This window comes from Myotis myotis, unplaced genomic scaffold (assembly GCF_014108235.1).
Source record: "Myotis myotis isolate mMyoMyo1 unplaced genomic scaffold, mMyoMyo1.p scaffold_m19_p_11, whole genome shotgun sequence".
NCBI classification, from domain to species: domain Eukaryota; kingdom Metazoa; phylum Chordata; class Mammalia; order Chiroptera; family Vespertilionidae; genus Myotis; species Myotis myotis.
This window is the reverse complement of record NW_023416315.1, coordinates 15,849,933-15,858,743: the sequence shown is the minus strand read 5'-3', so window position 1 is coordinate 15,858,743 and position 8,811 is coordinate 15,849,933. Positions and strand designations below refer to the sequence as shown.

General features: G+C 40.0%; 1 pseudogene; it reads right to left on the bottom strand.

Annotated features, from left to right (window-relative positions):
• Positions 1-400: 400 nt before the first annotated feature.
• LOC118666563 lies at positions 401-3,775 on the bottom strand (annotated as a pseudogene).
• Positions 3,776-8,811: the final 5,036 nt, after the last annotated feature.

Here is an 8,811-nt window from a genome sequence, read left to right as displayed (position 1 = left end):
ACATGCCCTTGCCCGGAATCGAACCTGGGACCTTTCAGTCCGCAGGCCGACGCTCTATCCACTGAGCCAAACCGGTTTCGGCTTTACTTATTTAATTTGAGCACAAATTCTCTAAAATGAAAAATTTTAAAAGGAGTTATCTATAGTTCAAAGCTCATTTCTATGAGGTGTTACATCCATTACCCTTTTATGAGACATAATATTAAGAAAGGATACCTCCAGAAGCTACCTGAACCTTTCAGCTAGCGGTTACGATGAAGTTAAGGGTGTTTTCACACAGAAATCCAAAGAGGACAATGAGAATGAAAAAGTTCCACATGGTCATTCAAATCTTGGTAAAGGAACTAGAGTGGAAGCCTAAGCTGGTGAACAAGTGGGAGAAGGAAAGAAAACATGGTTCAACAGATCACATGAGGAAACCCAGTACAAATGCTGGCTTTGGCATTAACTAGGTAGCCCCTATTTTTTGTCACAGGCGACTCTATTAAGTCCTATTGTTGCAAAACCAGTCCAAATCCTATCAAGTTAAAAAGAAGTCCCTCAATGACTTGTTGGGTGTAGGCGGTAACCCATGTCTTCCCACACCAAGAGACATCAGTTCTGGCAAGGAAGTTCCAACGTGCCTTTATGGTGCTGTTGATAGGATGCCTTAGGCCAGGCACGTCCCGGTGATGTTCTGCTGGCTAAGATACAAGATGGGAGGAGAGTAGGCCTTATTACTCAATCAACTTCCTGGCCTTGAAGAAGCAGCGACGGTAGACCTGTCAAGTGGCTAGTCCAATGAGACAGAACATTGAAAAGATGCTGAAGTACAGGGCCCGAGTGTTCGTTGATTCATTGGAATCGCGCATCTTCCCCTCTCGCTTCTTCCTGTAGGCAAAATCATTAACGATTGATTCTGACAGGTCTTCTAGGCGTCGTAGCTCTACCTCTAAAGATTTGAGCTTCTCAACTTTTGCAATCTCTTTATAATTTTTCGCCTCCACTCCATGCTTCATGTCTAGGATCTAGAGTTGGTCAGGTAACCGCCCTGTTCCCTTGCTCTCAAAACACACTTTGAACATGTCATAATCTTCAGTGGTAAAGGCAAATTCCCCCTTGGTTGCATCCTCCTTGGAGTACAGAATATGGCCAGCAGAATCTGTGACCTTGAGGTGGGTGCGCAGGCCGCCAGCACCCCCAGATTGGTCGGTGATCTCTATGCGCCCGTCACCAGCAGGTCCCTATGGCACTTGTGGGAGTTGATGGGTAGATGGAAGGAGATGGCGAGAACCGAACTGGGGCCGAGCAGGAGGGGTAAAAGCAGCAATGCTAACTGGCAAGGGCCATGCTGGGCTTTAGGCCAGAGTCCCAGTGGTCAGCAAACTCATTAGTCAACAGAGCCAAATATCAACAGTGCTTCTTCAAAATAGACTCGCCCAGGCCAAAAACTGGCTTCTGTGCATGGGCCACGAAGTTTCAATCGCACTGTGTGCACGCCCACACGTGGTATTTTGTGGAAGAGCCACACCCAAGGGGCCAAAGAGCCGCATGTGGCTCGTGAGCCGCAGTTTGCCGGCCACTGGCCTCCAGACAAACTAAACATGGTGCCGGAAACTGTTCAATAAAAATATATTTAAAAAAATAAAATAAAAATGTAGTAACAACAGCTTGTTCATATATTTAAAAAAATAGATGACATGGTATTTAGATTCAGTATGATATATTTTTAAAGTGCTGTAATATTTTGTAATGACAATATTTACAATACACTGGAAGTCACATCCTTTGCAACCATTTTAACTTGGGATGAAAAGCTTTACATGTCAGCTTAATAATGTGCACAAGGATACAGAGTGTTACAAAATTTTGAAAGTATTTGCAAGTAATAAGTTTGAAGACCCCTATTTTAGAAAACCTGGTTAGAGATCAGTGTGTAGAAGGGACTAGAATGGAAAAAAACGAGGAGAATTTGGGCAGGGCAACAGTGAGCAGACAATTGATTTTTTCCAGATATAAGGAATTTGAACTATATTAAGTTCACAGTCATGGAAATGAATGGAAACAGACTGCAAAGCAAATGTTACTAAGAAATGAGAATTGTTAGTGCCAGTCCCTGCTTCATTTCATATTAAGTTTTGAATACTGACAAAACAGAATTTCCCACTTCCCTCTCTCCTTTCCTTCCTTCCTTCCTTCCTTCCTTCCTTCCTTCCTTCCTTCCTTCCTTCCTTCCTTCCTTCTGTTATTCATCAGTTTGCTAAGTGCTTGGACTTCTGAAACAGTTAACATCAATCAGGTCTCTGGCCTCTGATAGCTTCCGGTCTAGTAGAGGAGTTCATAGGTGAGTATGATGCTGAGAGAGATATCATTTGTGGCCCATATTATTCCACCTCCCACCCCTTGTAACATGCTAGAGGATAGAGAGCTGGAGCTTCCCTTCCCAGACTTCCTCAGATTCCACATGTGGCCCAGTCTCTCTGGCAAGGCAGACATATGAATGTCATATTTTGGAAGATAGAGGTGGCACTTCTGCTGTTTCTACTAGCAAGCAGCGATGTGGAAGCTCTGGTTTTTCTATGGCAATGTAGCAGAGGCCCCACTTGTTCTGGTTGGTTCTCTCTTTGGTGAGCTGGGGTCTCTCTTGCCCTGCCCTGGTGAAGGCTGTTCATGAATATATCTAAACGGTGGCTTCAGAGTATTGAACCCTTACACGCTGTTTATGTCCTCTGTTTTTCTGCCTCTACTAGTATGTTCGTTCCATCCACTTGCCTTGGACTCCATTACTGCCTCTTGTGCCCTATGAACAGGCTGCCTTTTCAGTGTGTCTTTTCTCAATTGGGTCATTTCCTTTAGGGTAGTCTGTTTAGTTGGCCTAAGAAGTTCCCTGGAGAGCTAATTTAAAATGCGGACTCCTCCCCACATCCCTGATTCAGTAGTCTGAGATGTGGCTGGAAGTCTGCATTTTTAACAAATGCAACAGGTCATTCTGATCCATTGGCCTTGAACTGCACCTTGACAACTCTCTGATGTCAGCGGTTAGGACAGAGTAGGCCCTTGCTCCTTCATTCTTCCCTGTACTGTGGAGGGCGAGAAAAGAGGAAAGTTAAAGGTAGCACCAGGTTCTAAGTTTGGCTGACTAGGGCTATAATTGTAGCACTTGTTCACACAGGGAAATTAATAAGGTAAATCAGTTTGTGGAGGAAATAATGAATATTATTTGAGATTTGTTGGTTCTTCCCAAAGAAGATGATATATTGTTGGCAGCTTGGAATGGATGAATGACTCGGCCCTGGAGGTTGGTTATTGGGATGAATTCTCTGTTGAGTGCACTTCAGAGAATTACTACTGTAGCTAAATTATTTCTTTAATGTGGTGCAACCAGGATTGTCCTAAAGATGACATACATCTATTGGCATCATTCCCAACATGACATGGAGTCAAATATATTTTGCATAAGAGGAAGAGTTAGAAGAATCATGGTAGAATAATCAGTACTATAGGTTGCCTAAGAGATGCCCAAGTCCCAGCTCTTTCCCTAGATCTCTCCTTCCCCTCTCCCTTAATCCTTCCTTCCCCTTTCTCCAGCCTAGTGGTAAATATATATTAGTTGTGTAAATTGTGGAAGGAAAATTATGTGGGATACATGGAAGAGAAGAGGATAAAAACTAAATTTACAAATATTATTACACATGTTTCAGTTGGCCCACAAACTAGGTAGGGTAAAATAATGCTGTTTCTGAGCTGTCTCACAGGTCTTTGTGTAAAGGAGGACTCTGGACTCATATTCCAACATATTGTAAAAGATCTGTTTCTTCTCCAGGACTTAAAGCCATTGTTTTAGAGAGGCCTTCAAGCTCTTTTTTTTCAAGTGAAATCTTATGCAGAAACAATATTTCAGAAATGTAACTATACTTGATTGAGTTCAAATACATATCATTTATTTATTCTAAAGCTGTCTAGGTTCATGAGAACAATGTATCTATTTTTATGAAGATAAAAATTTAAAACCAGGGTATATGGACAAGGGGAGTATGTGGGCAAACACATTTCTTTCCAAATTTATATTGATGAAGTCCTGACTTATTCAGAAAAGTGGTTACAAATGGAATAATTTCTTTTAACGACATGTTTTGCAATCTTGGAATACTGTAAATAAACAGATATGGTACAAGAGCCCTAATTCTGATATCAACCATATAATGACTTAACCTTGTCAGTGGATCAGTCATAAATATTTATTGAACACTTAGCATGGTCTAGATCAGTGATGGCGAACCTATGACATGCGTGTCAGAGGTGGCACGTGAACTCATATTTTTGGTTGATTTTTCTTTGTTAAATGGCATTTAAATATATAAAATAAATATAAAAAATATAAGTCTTTGTTTTACTATGGTTGTAAATATCAAAAAATTTCTATATGTGACACAGCACCAGAGTTAAGTTAGGGTTTTTCAAAATGCTGACACTCCAAGCTCAAAAGGTTCGCCATCACTGGTCTAGATACTGAAATTACGTTAGAGGAAACAGACACCTGAAATGTATAGCCTAGTGCAGTGGTCGGCAAACTGTGGCTCATGAGCCACATGTGGCTCTTTGACCCCCTAAGTGTGGGTCTTCCACAAAATACCTACTTCTGTGCATGGGCCACGAAGTTTCAATCGCACTGTATTTTGTGGTATTTTGTGGAAGAGCCACACTCAAGGGGCCAAAGAGCCGCATGTGGCTCGCGAGCCACAGTTTGCCGACCACAGGCCTAGTAGGATAGATAGTCACTAAACAAATAATTGTAAATAATTATAAGTGCATAAATTATGAATCGAAAGAAATTCTAAGTGTGCTGGGAATATATGACAGGAGATCTAGCTTGTACAAACGTGGTCAAACATGTTTTTCCTAAGGAAATGATATTTAAATTAAGACATGAAAGGTGAATAGGCAAAAGGAAGGGCAAAATAAAAGTATTCCAGGCAGATGGGCCATGATGTGCAAAGACCCAAGGAGCAGCCAGACATTTTCCAGTGTGGCAGAAAGTGACACTGATGAGCAGGCTGACCAGGAGGGTGCTGGTGAGGCAGTGTACACACTGAGGCAGCAAGTGTCTAGAGAAGGAGGGACAAGGGATCAGTATATATTGGGATGGGGGTGGGGTTGGAGCCCATCAGTTAATATTTCTTATATCATCCTGGCATATGTATGCTAAGTATTTAAGCCTTATTTAAAAGATAATGGAAAGCCACTGAAGGATTTTAAATAGAAACCTGAGTTGATGATATCCTTCTAGCTGGGTATAGAGAATGGTTTGAAGGAGGTGGGACTGATCTAGAGGGAAAACTGCTAGAAAGATATTGCCATAGTCTAGGCAAGAGGTGATGGTAGTCTGTACATGGATGGTAGCAGTGGAGATAAAATAAAATGGGCAGTTTATAGATAACTGTCTTAGTCTGCTCAGATGCCATAATAAAATATATAATAAAGACTGGGTGACTTAAAAAGCAGTTTATTTTTTCACAGTGTGGAGGCTGGAAGTCTCAGATACAGGTCCATTTGGGTTTGTTTTTGGTGAGAGCTCTCTTCCTGGCTTGCAGATGACCATATTACATGGCAGGTCTTCTCTCTCTCTCTCTCTCTCTCTCTCTCTCTCTCTCTCTCTCTCTCTCCCTCTTCATAGGCTCCAACCTATGACTTCATGTAACTTTAATTGCCTCCTAAAGCCCCTATCTCCAGATACAATCACAGTGGGGATTAGTGCAACATATGAATTTTAGGGAACACAATTTAGTCTGTAGCAATATCTTATATGTTTCAGAAATAGTGCTTTATTGGATGTAGGAATGAGGTGGAAAAGGATAGGGAAGTCAAGGATGACACTTAAGTTTGTGGCATGAGTAGAAATGATAATTGTCATTTTTGGAGACTGAGATTACTGGAGGTTGAGAATTTTTGGAGGGGAAATATCTGAACCTAGAGTTAAACGTGTTTATTTTGAAATATCTATGAAATACCAAAAAAGGAAATGTGGAATTCAGAAAAGACATCTTAGGTACAGAAAGTAGATTTAGGACTCATCTGCCTAGACATGGCGGTTAAGCCATTGGAGTAGGTGAGAGTCCTGAGGGCAGTGGTTCTCAAACATAAATGTACATCAGAATCACTTTGGGCAGCTTGTTAAAACGGATTGCTTGGTCCCACCCCAGAATTTCTGATAACACTGTACTTTCAGAGGCTTATGAATATTTTAAGGCTTTTAAAATATAGTGGTAAATTACTTTCCAGAGAGCTCAGAGAAATTTATATAGTATAGAAAGGTCATCTCACTGATCCTTTTATTGCATTGAATATTGTAATTTTTTAATATTAGAGGCAAAAAAGTGAACTCATTGCAATTTTGCACAGCTTTGGTTATTAGTGTGATGGTGAACATTTTAAAACGCTATTTGCACGTCTTTTGTTTTTTTGTTTTTCCATATTTATATTTTAACACATTTATTCTTTGGCCCCTTCAATACACCATTGCATTTTATGATCAGCACATTTGGGAGATAATTTGCACTGATAAAATGTGAATCGTCACAATTAGGCAGGTCTTTAATATTCACCTTTGTGAATATGAAGAAAATACTACTACTTTTCCAAGATGAATAATATAAAAATGTGGCCTATATAGTGCTAGAGACAATTTCCATGTATATGGCGGGTAAGTAAAACCAAGACATTGTCATTCTAATTGACCTTAGGTTGTCTTGTGGCCTTTTAAGGGGGCAGAGGCCCAGAAATTCTTCCTCTTTTTCTAAATGTAGAACACACTTGACTAACTCTGGTAAACTGGCCATGACCTAATGTTCCATCTTACACAATGCTATTGCATGTGAAAGCCAGCCCAAATGCTTAGCTACAGAGCAGTGAAACTGCTGATGACAAAACCAGATCCTGCTGGGAGCTCAGCTGTCTTGACTCAGTGGCTCTTTCATTCAAAACTAGGTTACTTTTCTGACAGCCTCTTTCAGTCAACCATGTTAGATGACTTGAAATTATACTACAATATATGCTTCAAACTCTTCATCACTCTTTCCTGGCCTGCAGCCTCCTTCATTTATCATAACATCTGCCTTGGCCTCCTGTCATCACTTCTTTTGGCATCTGACAATCTCAATGCAGTGAAGCTGGGATTAGGTCTGGTTTGATGACTGTAGAGCAAATGTTCCCACAGTCATCATCACATTGCATTTCTTAAACACCCATCCTAGAGTTAGTTAATCATAGAGATAATTTCTGGCTCTCTGAAGGATAGCCATCGGATTTTGCAGATGAAATGCACAGAGGCATAATCTGGCTTCAAAGCAAGGCTAACTCTCTTCATATCCAAAGGACATTGGATTTTACAATATATTTTTACTCTGAATGGAGATTCTGGGACCCTCCACCTCTTCTTAAATTGAGGAAAGAGCAGAACATGGCAAAACAGGCTTGAACTTTGAGATTAGACAGACCAGTCTTCTGGCTGTGTGACTTTAAGCTACTTTCTTCATTTCTCAGAGTTTGTTCCTTCATTTGTGAAATGGGGTAATGTGTTTCTTACAGAGCTGTTGTGAGAATGTTGAAACATGTAAAACACATTGCAGGTATTCAAATGTCAGTTCCCTTCCCTATTGACTAGGAGTAGCCATCATTTTATGGAAAGAGTTGTCAGTACATGACTAAGATTCAGAAGGTAAATTCTTTAATGAATAGCCTGATTCTTGAATAATAATGGCTCAGTAGCAAGGGCTTGAGTAATTGTTTTATTGCTTTGAACTTCCTTTGACACAGGGCCCCACCCAGCCCTTACGAAAATGAATACTAGTGAGCAGCCAACTGTTCCTCAGTTGTGAGCACTTTCAACACAATTTTTTATAAAAGAATTTAATGGCCAGGAATTAAATAACTATAATTGAATGTTGCATATGAAGATCAAGATTTCCAATAAATTGAAGGACTCTTGTGTGTCATATCCTCAGCATAACTATCTCCCGTGTCTTTTCACATTTCATGATGGATGATATGAGGAGAAAAAGAACTAGAGACAGAGAAAGTTCCCGTTTGGGTCTTCACTGAGGATCTCTGATGCAGTTTCCTGCCAAGCCTCCACTTTCTTTTTGCTGGAGATATTTTACAACTACAGTAACACCATAATTAGAACTTCTGAAAACCACAAATTAGATAAAAGCTGGCTTTGCTTTAGACCTCATTGATGTAGGGTGTGATGGAGCATGTGATATATACTGATTACTTATCACCCATATCCACTTATTAAAACAGAACCTCTAATCTCTAAGCAAGTCATGGTCAGCTTAGTCTCATTGCTATATTTATACCAAAGAAAAAAAATTCTAAATTAAAAAAAAATTCATTAAAAAAAAATGTAAAGTGACTCTTTTTAAAAAATATGTGTTTTTATTGATTTCAGAGAGGAAGGGGGAGGGAAAGAGAGATAGAAACATCAATGATGAGAAAGAATTATTGATCAGCTGCCTCCTGCATGCCCCCTACTGGGGATCAAGCCCACAACCCAGGCATGTGCCCTTGACCAGAATCGAACCTGGGACCCTTCAGTCCACAGAACGACACCCTATCCACTGAGCCAAATCTGCTGGGGCAAAAAAATTTCACTCTTTTGATTAATTCAGGTTATGTGTACACACAACCTCCGGCCCCTTCAGGTTCAAATTTGATAAATGTAATTATTTGGATGTATTTTTCTTTAAGCATACTGAATATAGATATGAAAGTCAGAATTTATATAAAATATAGTATAATTTAGAGGCTGGTTATTAACTTTATGAAAAAGAT